At 47.1% G+C, this 21358-nt stretch overlaps 1 protein-coding gene across 1 annotated transcript in view; it reads right to left on the reverse strand.

Moving 5' to 3' along the window:
* Positions 1–18929, reverse strand: part of PHYHIP (phytanoyl-CoA 2-hydroxylase interacting protein) — a 334597-nt gene extending 315668 nt beyond the window's left edge. The window contains exon 1 of the mRNA XM_086944801.1: positions 18810–18929. The gene's annotated coding sequence lies outside the window, so the exon portion shown is untranslated. The remainder of the gene's footprint in view (positions 1–18809) is intronic.
* Between the last annotated feature and the right edge of the window lie 2429 nt (positions 18930–21358).

The following is a 21358-nucleotide window of genomic DNA, read 5'->3' on the forward strand; positions in this document are numbered from 1 at the left end:
CTGCACCCACCTGCAAGGGGATCTCTAATTTCCTTTAAAAGTGCAGGCGGGTTGCTGCCTCCACTGTGAAAACACGGAGCGGCTGTACAGCCGCTCCGTGTTTTCAGGGTGAATGCTCTGCTCCCAGGGCAGCGTGAGTTTGCGGCTGCCCTGGGGGCACAGCATTCACCATAATGGGGCGCATCGTCATTTTTTGTGTCCGGAACACCTTTTAAAAGGTGTGCAGGATGAAAACAATGACAATGTGTGATATGGTCCCTGGTTGGCATACATTAGTACAATAAACACAGACTTTCACTGCTCGTCATGAATAGTAAGCGCAATATAAATACTTGTTAACTTTGCCAAAGCTTGTTTCATTTTAGCTTACTGGCAGGGTTGGATTGCTAAGGCGGGGACTCTGGCAATGGGCCGGTATCTGAGTTACAGCTGTGGGCTGCTTTTTTTGGGTTTGGTAGCCGATTTGAGATTGGTCTGTGCCGCCAGCAGCCTAGTGGGGACCTGAGAGGCCCTTCTGGAGGCAGATGGGCCTCTCCCAACTGGGCTGGAGGTGTCACTCCCAGTCCCCCGCTGGGCCGACCCTTTAATATAAAAAGCTGGGGGGGGCGGTTAGAGGTATATTAATGTATGCAGATTCAGCAGAAGCAGGGGTTCTGAGCAGAAGTGGCTTCACTGATATATTCAGGTGTGGTTCACCAGTATGAACTAATCAAGTAGTGCAGCCTGGTGAGCTGAAGTCGCCAATATAACACCTACCAACCCTTTACCTAGCATAAATCTACCTCCTGAAGCATGCCCCTATGTAGTAGTACTTGTGGGGGTGCCGGATTTGAAGCCAGAACAGAAAGAGTCACACATTGAACTAAGAAATAAAACCATTCACTGGTTGAACCAGAATAGGCCATTTGCAGGTCAAAATAATGGGGAGATCTTGCATATTAGAAGGGTGAACTGGATAGGCAATAGGAGTAAAGACATAGTGGGCAATTGCATAATTGTGAATTTCAGGGACATCAGTGTAGTGGAGCACATACTAACTAGTGGCACTGCAAATTCTGCAAGTAGTATAAGACCCCTGCCACTGGGATACTTTTATCCTATGCAACCTGTCCCTCATGACTTAAAGCACCCCTATGTGAGATCTGGGATGGGCTTAAGCGTAACTAGGGCTCGAAACCACACTATGTGTGGCTTTGTGGCAAGAGAACGGGGATCACCTAATTGGACAAATAGATTTAGCCCTTTGTTGTCCCTAGAAGAAACTGACTGACTAAAAAGGCTTCCTGACCGACTAGAGAAGTCAGTCTGGAGGGAAGGTGGTAAAATGAATCTGCAGGAAATGGGGGGATCGGTGCTGCGGGTGTTTCACAAGGCTGGCCCTTTAAAATCCCTTCTCGCAGAAGTGGCACACATACCATCAGGCCCTAATACAGCGAGGCTCCAGGAGTCGGAAAAACCTGTTAGCTTTCCAGAACGCATGTTAGGGTCTGTACTGGGTGGTACTATCTCTGAAGAGGAGCTGAGGGTGGATGTAGCCCTGTCGCCAGTACAGTGGCAAGGGGCTCAACTTCTGCCCTTAAGGGCCAATGAAGGGCCTGTTATTAAAAGTTCAAACGCCAAAGTGCTAGTTAGGGATCAGTCAGCAGAGGGGAGGTTAAAATAATATCATGGAATATAGCCGGTGTGGCAGGGAAATTCGACAACATTGAATGGTGGCAGTACATTAGCAGGTTCCATATAATTAGTCTACAAGAGACCTGGGTGGCTGACAGTAATCCCTTCCATATGGCAGGGTACAAATGTTTTTTTGTACCCGCCCAAAAATTAAGATCAGGAAGAGCAATGGGAGGAGTGTCCATATATGTGGATCTAAATGTGCAGGGAGTTTGGACCAGCCCATCCTGGTCATCACACAATCTCCAGGCATTGGGATTCACTGGTAGTGGGCTAAGGCTAATCCTGTTTAATATATATAATGTTGGGGCCTCTAAAGGAAATAACCCCACATTCCAGGAATTAGATCATAGACTCAACCAGGAGATAGCCCAAAGGAAAGGGGTTCTGGAACCAACCGTACTAGTAATGGGAGATTTTAACTGCCATTTATGCTTAACCCCGTTCCCCCTGAACGCAGAATGGTCCCGCTGTCCAGTCGAGAAGGGCCCTCATTTTGAACATACAACAGAGGGAACAGCCCTTAGCAAACTTCTAAAATCCCACGCCCTGGAACATACTATTGATCTGGCTATCTTGGAGAAAGAAGGAACCCTCATCCCAACTTTTAAAGGGAGAGGGTGTTCATCTTTCATAGATTACATTCTAGTGCCCAGGCTATCAAAAAACTGGATCAGTTCAGTGGGGATTGACTGGAGTGCATTCAGTGATCATAAACCCCTAGTTCTAGAGCTTATATACCGGGGACGACCCGAGACAAGCCTATCGGCTGGTACCTCCGTAAGGGCAACGAACCAGGGAAGACGACTCAGGTGGTCTAAAATTGACGGTGAGGCATTCTATAAATCACTAATGGTTAAAGGGAAAGTACCTATTGGTGAGTGCCTAGACTTTGCGATAGAGGGGTCCTCTCTGGTCAGGGCGTTCAAGTTAGTAACCAGTCTGGTAGAGGGTCTACTGAAGTTAAGTGCACCCGCGAGAAATATAACTCTGCCGAGATGGTTTGAAGGAGAATGTGCACGTGCTTTGAGGGACTTAAAATCTAGTCTAAATCTTACCCTAGGAATAAATTAAGAGTAGCCCAGTGCAGACAGACATATAAGAGCGTAGTGAAGCAGAGAAAGATATTTCTCCAAGCAGAAGCATGGCAGATCTAAGGGAGGCTGGAGACAGAAGGGACATGACTAAGTTCTAGAGAATAATTAACAAGCTGTGTTTCCAGGACAGTACCGCCCCTGAGATTGGCACAAACATCTTACCAGAACAGTGGCTGACACACTTTAAAGGTCTGTATAACCATAACCAGGACACTGACTTGGAGGTGGGGTGGGTTGGCCAGCAGGGCTCAGCTGTAGAATTTTCCCTAGAGGAAATAACTCTGGGGGTTCAGGGCCTCACTCGTAACAAAGCCACTGGTCCCGATGGCACACCACCTGATTTGTATTTGAGCAATGTAGGCCCCCATCCTTACCAGGGTGTTAAATGCGGCCATCAAGTCTGGATTACCCCGCTCTTGGACCTCTGCAATAATTGTCCCCATATTTTTAAGAAGGGCAACAGGGACAACCCCAAGTGTTATCTGCCCATTTCGCTGATCAACGTTTCAGCTAAAATCCTAGGCCAGGTAATCCTCAAGTTGCTCTTCGATTGGACCAAAGAGCACCAGATCATATCGGACATTCAGTATGGTTTTAGGACAGGGAGGTCCACAAGTGATCAATGCCTCAACCTTTATTTGCTGGTGGCAAAATATACTAAAACCAGTAATGAAGCAATTTATCTGAGGTTTATGGACCTGGCAGCTGCTTTTGATCATGTCAACAGGGAAAAGTTATGGGTCATGATGAGCAACCTGGGAATCGACCCCGGCTTGATTAACATTCATAGAGAATTGCACCGGGATACCACTGCCTAAGTCCACTATAACACGGAGGGGGGAATACAGAACCCTTTCCTTGCACCAGCGGAGTGAGGCAGGGCTGTATTCTTGCCCCTTTCTTGTTCTCGCTCTATATTAACAATCTAGAGCAGGCTTTGATTGCCTTAAAGACAGATTGCCCAAGAGTAGGAACGCGCCATATCCCGGTGCTTTTGTACGCGAATGACGCGGTCCTACTAGCCCGCACTCCGAAGGGCTTGCAGAGACTAATCGATGGATTTGTCAGATTCATGGAAACATTAGACCTGTCAGTGAATTTGAGTAAGTCCTTTGTAATGCTGGCAGGCATGAAACCCTGCAAGAAGTTCTGTTATAAAATAGGGAACCACACTTTAGAAAAGGTGCAGCCTTTCTCTTATCTTGGTCTGTTATTTGACGGTGCCCTAAAATTCAAAGCCCTGGTGGAGGAACGATGCACCAAATTGGTATCTTCAAACAGTGCCATAATAAACTATGGCCGAAGGCTGGGTCGTTGGTCCCCGAAACAAGTCATGAACCTGTATAGCTCTATATGCTGTTCTAAAGCTACGTGTGGATCAGAAGTGTGGGGTTTTGTAAATGTTGAGCAATTGCAACTGGAGGAAAATAAATATCTGCGAAAGATTTTAAAAATTCCCCAGAGTACCCCAGCAATAATTGCCTACATGGTACTGGGGAGGCCATATATTGAGGACCTGGTTAAGCTTAGACCCATTATGGCATGGTTAAAAATGTGGGCAAACCCTGAGGCAGACTTAAGTAGACAAATTCTAAGAGATTGCCTCGACAGGGACAATGGTCTACAAATTCCATGGCTGAAATATGTCAAGATCACTCTTGAAGGCTTAGACCGGAAGGACCTTTTTATAAACCCGAATGTAATATCATCACATGACAAGCCTAAAATCAAGAGAATGTTCCTGGACCAGTTATCCACACGTAGAGCAGTAGCGGAAGGGACCAAACACTCAGTAAGCGCCCATTGTCTTGTCAAGAACAGTGAGGGCATGGAACCATATCTGTATCTGATGTATAACGTCCAGGATAGGTTTTTTATGTCTCGTTTTAGGCTCAATCTTTTACCGAACTTACTGGCTGATCCACCAGGTTTTACATTACAAATTGAGCAGAAGGGTGCCTGCGGCTGCGACAATCGGTCTCCGCAGGACACCCTTCATTTTGTACTTTTGTGTTCTTTTTATGCGATACCTAGGCGTAGATTCTTGGTGGACATTTTAAAACAAGCCAAGTTTCGACATGCTAAAGCTGCTTTACTTTTCTTGCAGAGAGCAAATGATGCCCATACATTGTGTTGTATCATGAATGTTATCAGTTTCTCTGAAGCTAAGGAGTACAAGAGACAGGGTTAATCATTGGTTTTAGCCAAGACTCCTTTCTTTTAAAACTATTTTGTGTAAATTTGGTTGGGCACAGATCTGACTATCTAATTGTGTTTTAAACTGTGTATATATGTGGGCTAATCTCTGGGACCTTGCCAGAAGCAGAGCAGAGCACCGGGTGACAGTGTGTGTGATTCCCCGCCGCCGCAGGCTAACGCGGCCGCCGAGAGGGAAACTACACTTCCCAGGATCCCCTGGGACGTCGACTTCCTTGTTCCCCGGACTTTCGCGCCAGGAGGCGCTTAAATTACAGCTGCCCCTCCGGTGGAGCGGGGCTAATCTCTGGGACCTTGCCAGAAGCAGAGCAGAGCACCGGGTGACAGTGTGTGTGATTCCCCGCCGCCGCAGGCTAACGCGGCCGCCGAGAGGGAAACTACACTTCCCAGGATCCCCTGGGACGTCGACTTCCTTGTTCCCCGGACTTTCGCGCCAGGAGGCGCTTAAATTACAGCTGCCCCTCCGGTGGAGCGGGGATAATCTCTGGGACCTTGCCAGAAGCAGAGCAGAGCACCGGGTGACAGTGTGTGTGATTCCCCGCCGCCGCAGGCTAACGTGGCCGCCGAGAGGGAAACTACACTTCCCAGGATCCCCTGGGACGTCGACTTCCTTGTTCCCCAGACTTTCGCGCCAGGAGGCGCTTAAATTACAGCTGCCCCTCCGGTGGAGCGGGGCTAATCTCTGGGACCTTGCCAGAAGCAGAGCAGAGCACCGGGTGACAGTGTGTGTGATTCCTCGCCGCCGCAGGCTAACGCGGCCGCCGAGAGGGAAACTACACTTCCCAGGATCCCCTGGGACGTCGACTTCCTTGTTCCCCAGACTTTCGCGCCAGGAGGCGCTTAAATTACAGCTGCCCCTCCGGTGGAGCGGGGCTAATCTCTGGGACCTTGCCAGAAGCAGAGCAGAGCACCGGGTGACAGTGTGTGTGATTCCCCGCCGCCGCAGGCTAACGCGGCTGCCGAGAGGGAAACTACACTTCCCAGGATCTCCTGGGACGTCGACTTCCTTGTTCCCCGGACTTTCGCGCCAGGAGGCGCTTAAATTACAGCTGCCCCTCCGGTGGAGCGGGGCTAATCTCTGGGACCTTGCCAGAAGCAGAGCAGAGCACCGGGTGACAGTGTGTGTGACTCCCCGCCGCCGCAGGCTAACGCGGCCGCCGAGAGGGAAACTACACTTCCCAGGATCCCCTGGGACGTCGACTTCCTTGTTCTCCGGACTTTCGCGCCAGGGGGCGCTTAAATTACAGCTACCCCTCCCGCGTCGCGGGAGCGCACGGGTAGGCACGAGGAGGACGGGACGGGGCCACCTCCCTAATGTTTCCACCATAAGGTACTTTTCATACCCTGGCCTACTCTACTGTGTTGTCATCCTCATCTCAGGGACCGCTGATACTGCCAACTCTGTTGCTTATTGTGGTTGGGGCTATCTGCTCGCTGACTCTAACTATCTTGCCCTGTGTATTGTGTGGTTATCCACTCTTCATTCTACCTCATTGTTACTTTGCTTTTGCCCTGTTTACACTATTTTGTGGAAATAGACTGTACTCTGCATTGTGTTTGAATAAGTGTATGCTACTTTCAGCATGTCTCCAAGGGGCAGTCGCAGCAAAACTGCTGCCGCAGGGGGCGGATCAGTAACTGGCCCTATTGACCATTTTATAACTAAGGCCAACGACGCCATAAACCAGGGCATTTCCCTTTTATAACGCAGGGTATCACAAGACCTGGCCCACGCTAAACGTTCCTCCCTTGGCCTTATTGCCGCTGCCACTACACCTGCACAGGCTATGCCCAACAACATCAGACCCTTACTAAACGTATGTGCTGACATCCACACCATTCCAAGTGAGGTTAACCTCTCAGCCTCTATTCCCCTGATAGATTCAGACACAGATATCAGTATGGATCTAGAGAAAACCCCAGATTTGCTTATTAATCCCACTCCTGAAGCAATATCTGTTGATAACACAAGGCAATTGAGAGGCAGACGTGAGGGTGCCGTTCAAAAACAAAAAATATATGCACCGAAGCCCCGATCTACAAAGGTTAGGAAACATGGCCAGTTAAAAAGAAAGACTGTGAAAAGTACCAATTCTGGCCTTAACCAAAATGCGAGCAGGGCTACGGAAACCTCTCAGGGGGATGAAAGAGAAATGGTTCAGCAGGGTGGAACAACAGATACCAATAATACAACTAATGAAAATACTGATAATGCACATGACCATATGCTGGAAAGGTTGGGGGAATTACTAAGTATTTATTTATCTCCCATCGAAAGTAGGCTTACTCGGATAGAAAAACAAATAGCTGAACTGAGTATCCCTATTAAGAATTTTTTGAAAGAAGGTGCCGTAAAGAGTGCAAATAATCATAGTACCATCCAAACAGTAGGCACCAAATCTAATACCTCTCAAGCACTACCCATAAACACAAATAACGCACACAAAGTCCCATCTGTTACATTGGTCAATTCATATGGTCCAACCATTAGTCAGCAAACAACCACATCGCATACCAATAATGTAGCTTTAGACAAAAGGAAGGACCTCAGCATTAATACTAACATTAACACCAAACCACCAAATGGGACTACCACAGGTCAACCTGCAAATCCCACAAGTAGTTCTACCACGGCCCAACCTACACAAAAAACAGTTAGGCAAGTTCCCGCTCGTATCAATCTTCCACCGGAATGTGGCGCATATGTACTGGTGTTAGTAAATGTTACCAAACTAAGGAAGGATCAGGACGAAACTCCCACATCTCTCAAAAATAAAACCTTACATTGGTTAATCGCTAACTGCAATTACCCTATAGATGGTGCAAGGGAGATTATTAACACCCAGCGAGTGGGCTGGATAGGCCCACTCAGGAAAAAGTTTGAGGGTGACTGCGTTACTATAAGTTTTAGAAGACCTCAATGGGCAGAGAAAACACTTGCCAGCGCCCCGTCACCTTCGCCCTGGGAATTCAACACCACACTCCTTCCTTTAGGATACTTTTACAGACACCTGATACCCCCCGAACAAGCCAGGGTGAATCACCCCACAATTCCTTTTCAAGATTTGAACTTTGGAGCAAGGATCAAATCACCACTTTTTATTCAGAATCAGAATCCCAATGCCATTCACATTAACAGCCGTAACTGGCACCATCAACCCTCAATGTCAATTCCAACTCCCAACCCTCCGCATTACTTTCAAGCTCCAATCATGCATCAGTACAATTACAGAGATAGGCCCTACCCAGTCCCTGATCCTTACCAGTTTACACCGATAACTGAAGCTAGGTCAATGTACAACATTCCTACTCACAATCGGTTTGAGTATTTATCCAATTTAGATGAACAGGATTGACTGGGTATATCGGCCAATAACGAAATGTGTAGTCATGTTAAAGCTTGTAATTTAGAGGGACTTACAACTCCAGCCGCAGTGCACCAGGACCAGAATGGTTCTACAGAAATTACATCGTCTGACAGTATTCTGCCCACTTCCAATGAACTAGTCTATTATGAAAACGGGAATACTGGGAGCAGACTTGATAAACACGGAACTACATATGGTTTATCAATACTAAGCTGGAACGTTGCAGGATTAGAATCCAAGCTGTCGGACCCTGCATGGATTGAGTTAATAAATGATGTGGACATACTCATGTTTCAAGAAACTTGGGCTGTTGGAAATTTGTACATTGAAGGCTACCACTGCTTTAGCCTGACGTCAGCAAAACCTAGTCTCGGTCGAGCAGTGGGTAGCCTTTTTATGGGGATTAGAATTCTGGCAGGTGGCACAATTAGAGATTTGCAGCTAGATAACCTTACTAACCCTAATATTCAAATTCTTGAATATAAACTAAAGTCGAAGATCACGATTTATTTAATTAATTTTTATAACAATGATTTTTATGGTGTACCGAACAAAAATTTTGTAGCATTATCTAAGGTTTTAAATATGATTGATTGTTCATTCATCAGTAGATACTAAGACTGGTATTCTAATAGGGGGTGATTTCAATGTGAAACTCATAGAGAACTATGGATCTACTAATTCTGTTTACCCTGATGATCGCAGGGGATTGGAACTGACCAGAATACTATCCGATTTTGACCTTGCTGATGCCATGCGAGTAGGGTATGATATGAATTTCCCTTATGCCCCCACGTTCAATGGCAGGGATAGTAGTTCCATTATTGATTACGAATTTACATCACCACCGCTAACAGACTGTATAGCTAAAACTTCTGTGGTGCAAACGTCCTTCAGCGATCACAATCCATTGTTGGTTATTTTTAATTTTGCACCCAGTCCAATTTTTGCGAATCTTAATGGGGCAAGGGATATTACACCCTCAATTGATGGCCTTCGCTTAAAATGGAGGGGAATTGATTGTGCGGCCATTATAGATACTGTTCAGGAGACATACCAACATTTGCTGAAATCTTGCTTGTCCCCCAGTGGAAACAATGATAAATTGATTGCAGATTTTGAAGCTTTATGCTCAAACATTAAAACCCTCCTGTCAGTCCCACTTCCCAATGAACGTAAAGAGCCACGGTGGTTTGACTCATCTTGCTCCTTGGCCAACAGAGAATTAAGAAAGGTACTCACGGGAGGAGCCAAGATGGCGGACGGGACGGACGTGTGAGCGCCCGGCTCCCAAAGCCGTCTGCTCCGCTTTGACATCCTGGCAATAATCCTTTCGTGAACCACGCTGCGACGATGACTTGGACACGCTGAAGTCAGTCGCTTTCATATGAGACCTTCGCCGGCCGTTTTGGACGAGGAATCGGTGACTATCTGATTACCGGGGCTGACCGCGACCCTGGTGCCGATTGCAGCCGCAGGTCACTGGTGCTTTCAGCTGGGCGGACGGGCAGTGGAGATGCCGGCGTCTGGATTGGCCCGAATGCTGGAGACGGGAGGCTTTATCCTGACCCGCGGGATGCGACTCTAGTCTGCTGTGGTGAGTGCGCCTGGAAGACGGGATCTCTTTGTTCCTCGCTCTCCCTATTACGCAGCCTTTGTCCTGGGCGGACTCCATTTTGCAGCGCCCTTCTGGTCGCGCACAGATCGTGTTCCCGGGACCCGAGGGAGACCTCATTGTACTGACCCTCCGCGTTGGTGGCTGCGTGCCCCTCCGTGGAGCGAAGGTCGCCCTTCCTCGACGGGGTCGCCCCCCCCTTCCCTCCAGTGTGGATCCGTGGGTGAGACGGCAATGGTGCTTGCCCCCCAACAAAGCCAGCGGGCTGGTCCCTTGTCCCCAGCTTATGCAGACTTGCCCGCACTTGGCCCGGGTGGAGAGTCAGATGTGACGCGGTGTACTGTGGCTCGGCTGGAATCACGGAGTGACCTAACCTATGGTGACATTCTTGATGCCTTCATGGATCTACGAGCAACATGGCGACACATTGCTCAACAACTGGGGGAACAGATCGATGGGGTTGTGTCCTCCTTCAGACGGCCGGCGCTGCCTGTTTCTACGCTGCCTGTGTGTGCCTTCCCAGTGGATACAGTGTTGCCACAAGTGCGAGCGGATGATCGCAATGTTCCTAGAAACAGTGTTGAGTGCCGCCCTGCCGATGCTACTATTGTTGCGAGGTTTCCCCTCGCTCCGGGAACATTGACTCTGCCTGACCGACTGCACTCGGGGCTTCGCTTGTCACTCTCCCAGCTGTTTGCCCCCTTTGAGAGTGTAGCCCTCGAAGCCCTCCTTCAACACTGCTGGAGTGAGCGACATCCTGAATGGCCTGGGGGGCTTGTCATCTTGGCCGATGTGTTAGTTAGGGAACGAAGACGCCCATCTTCCTCTCTGATGCTTCCTTCATGGCGAGTGCGGCCATTTTGTCCCTTTGTTCTGCTGGACACGTATCTGCTGCGACGGTCCTGCCTGGAGAAGTTTCGTCGATCGGGCCAGGGTTGAGGGGGCATATCACCTCGTCTGCTTTGATCGGCTGGTGTAGACCCGGACTATTCATTGTTTTGAACTGCTGATAATTTTGCCATTGTGGCCCCTCGCCCTTTTGATCTCGTGACTATCCTGCACTTTTATGTTCCTTGGTGGTGAGAGGGTGGTCCTGTGGGAGTCCGGCGGTTCTACGTGGGATTGCAATATTATCAGTTACTGGATTTGCCATGTGCCTGCTATCAGGTCGTGTTTGGGGTGTTTGCTGATATTATGTCCTCCAGGGTGGGCCTCAAGAACACCAGGACTGTTTTTGCAAATGTTGGGCGCACTCACTGTGATATGGTTTCTTCATCTTCCCTACTGTTATTCTTTAATACAGCTCAGTCGCATTTGGAGTAGGTGGGTTTCAGTGTGGGACGCAGTGGATGGCTGGGGTCCGGGAGCTCGGAAATTAGGTGGGCTCCTCCCCCCCCACTTATATTTATAGGGAGTGGTAGACTAGCTCGTTCTTCTCTCCCTCCCTGTATTTGAGAGTGAAATTTTCCTTTTTCTTCTCCTTTTCTTCCTCTTTTTTCTCTCTTCCCGCTCTTTCTTGCTGTTCCTCCTCATTCTTACGTCTCTTCTTCTTTCTAAATTTCGGGTTTATAGGGCGACAGACACGCTGCTAGGGGGGGGGTAGGCCATAGCCTCTGCATGTGTGTAGGGTGGGGGGTTATATTTCATTTTTATTAGTTTCTATGGGACCTGTTTTGTTCTCCTTTATGATTTCAACTTTTTCGTCCATGTTTGGGAATGCCGGGTGTAGGGTGGTAGTGGTGCTGTAACTGGGTCATGGGTGTAACTCTGTGGCTTTGCTATTGTACAACCGTCCTCCCCGGCGGGGACTTGTTTGCTGATCTACGATGGGCTTGATACAGTTGCTTACGTCATGTCCCGCCTGCATGGACCTTGTTCTTCGCTTATTTTTTTTTTGGTACGGAACACAACGGCCTGACGTTAATAGTTGCATAACAAAAAACTTTAAAATTGAACCTTTATTCATCCTGCTACACGGAGCTGTGATATCCTCCATTCCTTCTTTCTTTTGATGACTGAGATTCTGCTATGGTAATGTGTAGACGTAATGCAAGCTGATGTGCTCATTGATCGTTCGTGGCCGGCCGGATGGTTGTAGGCCCGTATATGTTACTCTTCCTTATGCACAATAAAGGTTTTCAAAAATTTTAAAAATAAAAATAAAAAAAAATAAAAAAGAAAGGTACTCACTGCTAAACCAAGGTGCAAAGTTGCAGTTCGAGCCGCCAGGAAAAATTATAAAGACAAAATATCGGAAAGGAAGGCTAACTTGCTCTCCGACCACTGGGAAAAGTTGGTAATTAGCGCCAACTTGGGTGGCAGCGGCCCATTTTGGTCGGCTGTCAGGAGAACGAGGGAAATGGGCAAAGAGCTTACACAAATCAGCTCTAATATAACAAGTGCAGCATGGGAGAGCCATTTCTCCAAAATCTATGCAGCCCCCTCTGATGAGCATTCTCTTCCTAACTCAGGTCAATTGGAGAGTCTACAGATTTTGGATCATGAAGTTAGGAAAGCCATAAAAGAGAGTTTAGGTAACAAGGCACCCGGTCCAGATGGTCTTCCTATCGATATTATTAAACATAATGTCGAGTTATGGTCACCAATACTCCTTAACATTTTTAATAGTCTCCCAAAAGTAGCCATGCCTGCTACCTGGGCTACCAGCATCATTGTCCCTATTTATAAAAAGGGAGACAGATCAGATACAGCAAATTATCGTCCTATTTCCCTTCTGGATAATACTTTAAAAGTACTAGGACGTATAATTTATAATAGGGTATTGGAATGGGCGGCTGATACTGACTTTTTAGATCCTTGTCAGATGGGGTTTAGGAGTGGGGTAGGAACAGTGGAGCAATGTTTAAATCTGAAATTGATAATCGATAAATATTGCATTGCTCGCTCATCCCCTGCCTACCTAGCTTTTATGGATCTCTCATCTGCATTTGATCTTGTGAACAGATCCAAGCTTTGGTCAATCCTATTATCCAATGGCCTTGATGTCACTCTCGTTAGATTTTTAGCCTATCTCCATACCGACCTGAAAGCACGGGTACGTACTGGGATGGGTGGAGAGGTCTCGGGAGCTATTGAGATAGGGAGGGGGGTGAGACAGGGGTGCGTTTTAGCACCCCTGTTGTTTATTATTTATATCAATGGCCTGTCTAACTGTTTAAAAAAAGCCACCCCTGACGTCCCAACAATTTTAGGCAATCCCCTACCTGTGCTTTTATATGCAGACGATGCGGTGCTTATGGCACGCACACCTAATGCTTTACGTCTGCTTGTACATAGTTTTGTAAATTTTATGGAGGGATTGGACTTGAAAGTAAACTTTAAAAAGTCTTTTATTATGTCTTGTGGGCCGGGCAAAAGGAAACTTAGTACAATTCGAATTGGTACAGATAAATTAGATTCTGTTCATAAATTTCCTTATTTGGGGTTGGTTTTTGCTGCGAACAGCTCGTGGCGTGGGCATTTGGCCCACGCCACGAGCAAGTTCTCGAAAGCCAACAATTCTGTTCTGAGTCTCCCTCGCCCAAAGAAAATTGGTGCCACAAAGGCTATTTTAAAGATTTTTAAATTACAGTGTTCACCTGTCGCTACGCATGGAGCAGAAGTATGGGGGTCGGATAGCAGCATTTGTATTCAAAGAGAGGAAAATCGTTTCTGTAGAAAAGTGCTGGGCGCACCGATTTCCTCATCTGATTTTATTTGTCACAATGAACTTAACCTCCCCTACATAAGTGATTTTATTAGAGCAAGACCTGCTCTCTTCTGGATTAGAATCTGGAGGAATGATGCCGCTGTCCTCACACAAAACATCATTAAGGACTGCCTAAATTGTGAATATGGTATGCAGATTCCTTGGTTTACAGAAGTTTTTAAATCGCTTAATGAAATTGGTAGAGGTACTTTGTTCACTGACCCAATGACAATTGAATTAAAGGACAAAGTTGAGGTACAAAAAGCACTTTATGCACTTTATAGAAATGGGCGCATAGGAAGAGAATCCCAGAAATCAAGGGTCATGAAATATATAGGAAATGGTCTTTGCATGCAAATTCTGCCGCCCTACCTTTCCCTCCCTATGTCAAACTGGGAGCGATCCCTATTGTTCCGTTTAAGGGCAGGGACTGTGAAATTTTGCTGTCTTTTCCTATGGGGTACCGACATAGTGCAGACCTTACTCCATGCCCTTGTGATGGTGTGAGCACACAAGATGACCTGCACTTTTTATTTTTCTGTAAATTTTACTTGAGATTTATCAAATGGCTTTCAACTCCGTACTTCAGAAAACACAGACCTCTCACACTCAAAGAATCTTATACGTTGTTGCTTACCTTGGATACTGATGAACTGACCTTTCGCACTAGCACTTTTTTAAGATTAGCCATACGTGCGCGCAAGACAATGGAAAATCCCTGAAATCAGAAACTAGTCATAATGACGCTACTGTGTAAATTTTATAAGGAAATGAAATTTATTGTACAATTATTGTATGAATTATTATGATATTATGGAATGTTATTTATATAAATGCTTGTATTATATGTAAATGTGTGTTTTTGCTGTATTCAGTACTTTTATGAATTTTATGAAATTCGAATAAAGGTCTTTTGAACTTGAACTTGTGTATATATGTGCTTTTATGGTGTTTTTTTAATCACCGAATAAAGAACTACTGAACTGAAGTAGTGCTGGCAACCTTTGCAATATTTTTATCTCAGTGAAACTATGAAAACAAAAGTTAGGTGTCAGTATGAGCACGAGAGAGATCTTTACAGCCAGGCGGACATCCCCCTAGGTTAATTGCTCACTGCACGATTATGTTTATCATCAAAAGGTTACAGGTTCAGTTCAGTCCGCCATAATGCCATGGTTATAATGGTAACTGCAGTCACAAGCACCAAGTCCTATGTTCAAATTATGGATATTCTAAAGGTTTTTGTTTCTGCTGAGACTTTGATACTGCATCAGAAGGATGAAAAGGAGCATCTATTACTGCTCCCTCTCCAATTATGGCTTCCCTAATTGATGCTTTTTTTCATGGCTTTCTGTTCACCTTCTAATGGTGAACTTGGGAACACCATCTGGATGCAATAACAGAAAACTCACAGCGAGCTACCCACACACTGCTCAGTCACAGGAATTTAGTTCATGTTTTAAACTACATCCTTAATTACATGGATAATGCTTCCTGGTAGTAATTCAGTTTTACTTTTTTGGCCATGCCTCTTTTATCGAGTCCCCCTCCTTGTCATACTACGGAAAATACTGAAGCAGTGTTTGCGGAAAGGCGCAATGCGCAAATCTAGACCACTGTTTATTGGGGTGCACCGGGCCTATTTTTGTTCCCAATCCAAACCTACTTACTGGTGCATTACTAATTAGATAAGCAACAAAAGAATTGAATATATTGATTAGAAATCACTAGTGGTTCATTTTGCTTCAAGTATTTCCATCCACCACCTTTTTGTTGTATATTTCAGTTGCCCAAAGTGGCCTGGTTATTATATTATTAAACCAAGAGGTGGATCTTGTTGTGCTTAAGGAGAAGTCCAACGAAGACAAATCATAGTGCTTACTGTGTTCCATTCTGATGAAATATGGTGTAACAGTTTGGGCTGATGTGTTTGTTTAGGGCTGGGGCAGGCCTGATTAACTTAGTGTTGTTCCTAGCTGCAAAGGCACACGCAAGATAAAACAATGGAATGGAATGTGTCCAGTGTAGTCTCCAGTGGTTCAAATTGAATTAAGCATTCTATCCAATAGTTTATAGTTTCTGACATAGGGCCAGATGTATCAAAGGGTTTTTCCCATTCTGTGTCTATGGGGAAATGTGTTGATACATATGGCCCATAGTCAGAAGTATGCCTGTGAGCTTTAGCTTAGACTATCGCTCTAGGTTTAAACTGTTGCACGTTTTCTCCGCCTGGCATGCCTTCTGTCCTCCTCCCCATTTCCCTCCATACCCTGACTTCCAAGTAGCTTACTTATTCACTACATTCTTTTTCATCTCTCGCCTTCTCAATCTCTCTTCATGCTCCTTCCTTCTCAATCACCATCTAATTCTCCCCACCTGCATCTCTCTCATTTCCCCCTCCAGTTACTGCTCTCTCTCTCCTCCACCACTGTCCTTCTCCCCTCTTGCCCCCACCATGCCTTCTCTCTTCGAGTGTATATGTCTCCCCACTCCTCTCCCTTTTGCCCTCTTTCTCCCTTAGCCCAGTAGTTGAAGTGCACTAAAAAAGTATGGGAACTGAGATGCTGCACGAAGAGGGCAGGGCGAGTGAGCGTGGGGACGTAGTGAAAGATGTGGCTTAGAAAACAAAATATTCTGTAACTTGTTTTGGGTTTTCAACTTGAGCTAACTACATATAAAATAACACACAGCTCAGAGAAAAATAAATTCATATTCTCACATTGCACATTAAGAAACCTCTACTAGTTAATACACTGCACCAGAGGGCCACAGAATAGAATCAGGGGGGGCTCCTCGTTGGAGCGGAGGAGCGTTGCTCCACTTAAATGCCCCCGAGATGAAAAATAAATGGTAATTCGTTACCATTTTATTTTTCATCCCCCGGCCTGAACAGAGCGTCAGGACGGGGGCGGGCTGCTGCTGAGTGGCAGCAGCAGAGAGGAGGGTGGGCTGTGTAGGCAGTTTAAAGTGCGCATGTCTTTTTTGGCTGTCAGTCTTGCGATGGCCCGCCACACTTGCGCACTTTCAACATCTCTAAAGCAGCTGTCTTAAGACAGCTGGGTTAGAAAAAGTGCATACCTCTAGAGCGCTGTAGAGCGCAGAGTGGTGCTGCTTACTCCAATCAGAGTGCTGCTCTCATGCTGGTGAGAGCAGCACCCTGATTGGTCAAGGGAGTTTCCAGCTGGCCGGGCTGCAGAAGCATCAAGGAAGTTCGGAGCAAGGAAGTCATGTCAAGTAAAGCAAGCACTTTTTTAAAAAAATTGTATGTGTGTGCCCCCCCCCCCCCCCCCCCACCTCCCTCTCCATAGATACCAGCCAACACTGAATTGAATCCTAGTTGGCTCAGTGGAGAATAGTGACTTGTGGATGTTTAGTGCTACAAAGGCCCAGTCTGAGACAGAAAGCACCATAAACAAGGCAAGTCATTATTCAAGTGATTCCATCAATTAAAACAACCACCGACTTCCAAATACCCTTTATATTTGCTGATTGACCAGTTGCATTTCTTTCAGGGAAGCAGGCACCCTGGCAAGAAGGCTTGTTTAGTTATCTGCCTGCTCATCCCAGGGTTTCACGACTCTCTTCCTTACTCTTCAGCTGAAGCATTTCAGTTCTGAGAATACACCGTCCTGGCGTCCCGAGATTGTCGTCTTTTCACAAAAAGTAGGGGAACTGTTTTTCGAAAATGATAGAAGTATGGGCACGTCGTGGGGGGATACCTCCCCCTTAGAGCACTCCCTCAGCCCCACACACCCTTTATTTCTGTTCTCTCCATTTGTCGGCCCACATGCCTCCACTCTTCCTCTTAGGTAGGCCTTCGCCGTCACCCCCTCGCGCCCAAGCCCTTTACTTCAGGTGTCTTTGTAGTTGTGTGGTGTGTTCGGAGAGTGACTGGATATATGTTCAGTCAGTCCTAGCAACGACACTGCTAATGGGTCGGAGACCGAGGGCAGCGCGCGCACTGTGCAGAACTGGTTTATGCAACTGGCCTCTCTCGCGCGTTCTTTTTCTTTCGCTCCCTACCCTGTCCCCATCTTTCTCTCTGCTGCCTCTCTCCCGCGCTCCCCTCGGGCGACGCCCACTCCCGGCCTTCACAGCAGACTTTAATTAGCTTCCTCCCACACCTAATGAGTCCTACGCCTTGACAGGCCTCATCCACTGGTTGTCGTGTGGCTAAGCCAGCGTGTGTGGGCTCGATGCATGGCAGGGGCAGATCCTGAGCAGATGGCACCGAAGGGCCGGGTGCCAACCACTGAGCCATCCTGGCGGTTGAGGGGATTAGAGGAAGGCTCGACTGGCGCGTGCCAACCTCTCAGCAAAGAGCACAGAAGTGGGACTGCGGCTCCGGCAGAGCCCCTCAACTCGCCACGAAGCCTCTTAAAGTCTAATACACCCCCCCCCCCCCCCCCATTTCAGCGGTACTGGGCGCAGCACGCAGCTATGAACACCAACTCTGCCCTGTAACGTCCCCTCTTTCCCACTGCTGCAAGCCATCTACAGGTTCCGGATTCACCTCAGGTCTGTTGCGCAGCAGCTATTCCAAGGCGGATATCCACGCTGCTCTCTTTATTCACCTAAAAAGTACTGCGCAGCGTCACGACACTCAAGAGCTCTGCGACTGCTCCTCACTACTGCGCGGCATCGTTCTGCTATTCTCATACCCATCCTAATACACCCCTCGGCTCCACCAGTGCTGATCTCAGCCCTGTTGCGCAGCACCTATTTCAAATGCCAGGGTTCACACCTTCGTCTAATCTTCTAGAGGGAGCTCCTCAGTCCTGCCTGCAACACCTCAGTCATTTCAGTGCCGGGAGCAAAGGATACCTCAATCCTGACGTCCTGCGCAACTTACTCCTGTACTGAGCCCATAAACAGGGCCATACTTGAACACTACCCATGTTCCTTTATCGGGAGCCACGCGCAGCTCTCCCAGTGCACCTCGCGCTGCTGGAAGACCCGTGAACAGGTGTGCCATCAGTCCCACTGTCAAGGATTATTACGCAATGGTCTCCACCACCAAGCCCCCTCCCCCTTCCAGCGAACAGGATTAACATCGAAGCACCAGAGGGGGAAAGGTAAGGGGAGGGGGTCCAGCCAGCATCCCACGCCCGCTCCGCCCCCACGCTCACCTGCTGGGATCCCTCCGCCGTGGTATGTGCAGAACAGCCTCACCTGGACCCCGCGGCTAAAGCAGAGTGAAATCACAGAGCAGCGATATTATCAGCGGCGAATTCCTCCCGGAGGGGAAGAGGGAGGGAGAGAGACGACGAGGGGAGTGGGAGGGAAGGAGAACAAGGAAAAAAGGAGCGAATCAGCGCGAAAAAGGAGTGGGACGAGAGGGATGAGGGGAAGAGGATGGAGCATAGGGAGGGAGGTAGTTCATAAGCGACGGACTACGAGGTTGGAAAATGAGAAAAGAGTAGAATACAGAAGGAGAGCGAAATGACCCCAAGGGCCAGGAGTCCACAAAAGTGACATTTTAGGGTCGTGGACCGAAATGTAGTGTTGTAGTTGAAAAAAAATCGGGTGTAAGACTTGAGCCATGAAAGGCGCGAACGAGTCTCACGGCTGAACAACGTGTTGCCCAAAAGGCAGGGGGCCTTATTTATGAAGGACTTGCGCCACCGGTGCGTCACTTTTTCCCATGTTAAAAGTGACGTACCGGTGGCGCAAGTCCTTCATAAATAAGGCCCAGGATATTTAGTGGCGTAGCAAGGAGGGCAGGGCCCCCAACGTAGGTAAACACAGTCACCACACCGCCCGCCCACCCTCTGGTTAAGTGCTAAAATACAGTCATAAGTGCAGTGCAGAGGGCCATTCAGGGGACAATTGGCCGTGGTGCCACTGCACCTGCTGCACTGTTAGCTACCCCTCGAGGCTATTCCTGTGGCAGTTGTCGAGACAGGCCTTCCAGGGAGGCGTCATATCCCCATCTACCTTCTAATTTAACTATGCGTTCCTAAAGCGGAGGTTCACGTGTTCCGGTTGGGGGAGGGAGGGGGAAGTGTAATAAAGGACTGCCCTGAACAGGGGCACTGATGAAATCTAGTTGGGGTGGACACAAAAACACAGTACAAATTGCACCCAGAAGTAAATAAATTGAAATACTTTTAATGGCTCTTGAGAGTTTCTCCTGTGAGAAAAGAATAATTCATCCTCTGACTTCCAGAGAAAAAGTTGAAAAGATGGGACCAAATGGTACATTTTAAAGCCTAAGCTATACGTACATCGTCTAAAGCGCATGATACAATGCTTTATTTTCATTGGGTACGAAGCAAACTTGACTGACTGTCCAGGGTTTTTCAGGGAATCCTCCCCAAGAAAACTCTCAGAAGAAGTGAAAGAGCTATGCATTTTTCAGCACAATGTCGCAAAAAATTGGAGAAAGCCCCTGGGTTTTAGAAGCATGTCGAACAATATCTAGTTGAATGTGCTGCACCCTGCACTCTCATAGGCACATCACTCACCATGCACCCATATGGGCAGAGCAATTACCGCTGATGTACTGGTAATAGCATTGAGGTAGGAAGGTAAAAAGTTTTATTAGGACACATGCCCATAAAATATTCTAAAACAATAAAATAATGACCTTATAAAATCATTTAAAAACCCACAGACCCCCAAGAGTAGCATGACTTATTCAAGCCCATCTTTAAAACTCTGCTTAACAGTGTATATTTAAAGAGTACAATTCCTATTGCAACATCAAGATAGCACATTTCAGATAGAAAACCCATTGCCTCCAACGTTAATAATGCTTGGTATTTTAAAAATAGACGTCTTCAAAACTTGATACGGGCGGTAATATAAAAGACACAGCCCAGAAGTACAGAGACAAGGAGCATTTTACATTCAAGGAGTACGTGCAAAACCCATTACCATCCCGGACAGCAATACACAATTGAAAAAAACATTTTTGCACCCCAGTCCCACTTTTAAAATGTCATTCCGTAGCTTGGCGTTAAGTCTGAGCCAAATAAGGTAAACTGTGCGCTGGCCAAGAATGCTTAATAAGAAGCTGGTGGAAGGTTTCTCCCTCAAGTGGGCTAGGTCTAAAGAACAGTCAGCCTTTCCCATAAAAATCTCTCAAATCTTGTTTACTGGGGAATGGAGACCATGTTTCAATTGTACCCCAAAGAGAATGCATTTTTTTGAAGTCTCTTATCCTGGCCCTAGCTTCCATGCCCCACGTCCTTTTGCTACCAATAATTTCTTCCCTACATAGTATAGAAACCTTTGGAGCTTCACTTTCAACCAATAGCTTATTGAGAAATCTCAGAACTTGGGAGTTTGCCAACAAATTTCCAGGAAAACATTCACTTCCCTCCTTATACCCTGAACCATGGTTCCATGAGGAAGCAAATTTAGCCTCCTTAGGACGGCCCCCTCCAACAGATCCTAGTTACTAGAGAGGTCAAGAGCAAGGACCTCTGCTCTGTACAGCCCCCGCAGAGAGGGGGGGGGGGGGGGATTTTCCTTTCATAGGCCTTCATTAGAGATGTAAGGACCAAGCCCCCATATCTTTGGTTGAATTTAACCAGACAAGCTGCTTGCAGCATGGGCGTCTACTTGACTTTCCTCATATGGGTATCCCATTTTAAGTTCCTATAGAAGGTCAGTCCTAAGTATTTATAGGAGTTTACCGCTTCCACCCCTCTGGCATTCAAGAACCATTTAA

Source organism: Lissotriton vulgaris, chromosome 11 (assembly GCF_964263255.1).
Source record: "Lissotriton vulgaris chromosome 11, aLisVul1.2, whole genome shotgun sequence".
In the NCBI taxonomy this organism is placed as follows: Eukaryota; Metazoa; Chordata; class Amphibia; order Caudata; family Salamandridae; genus Lissotriton; species Lissotriton vulgaris.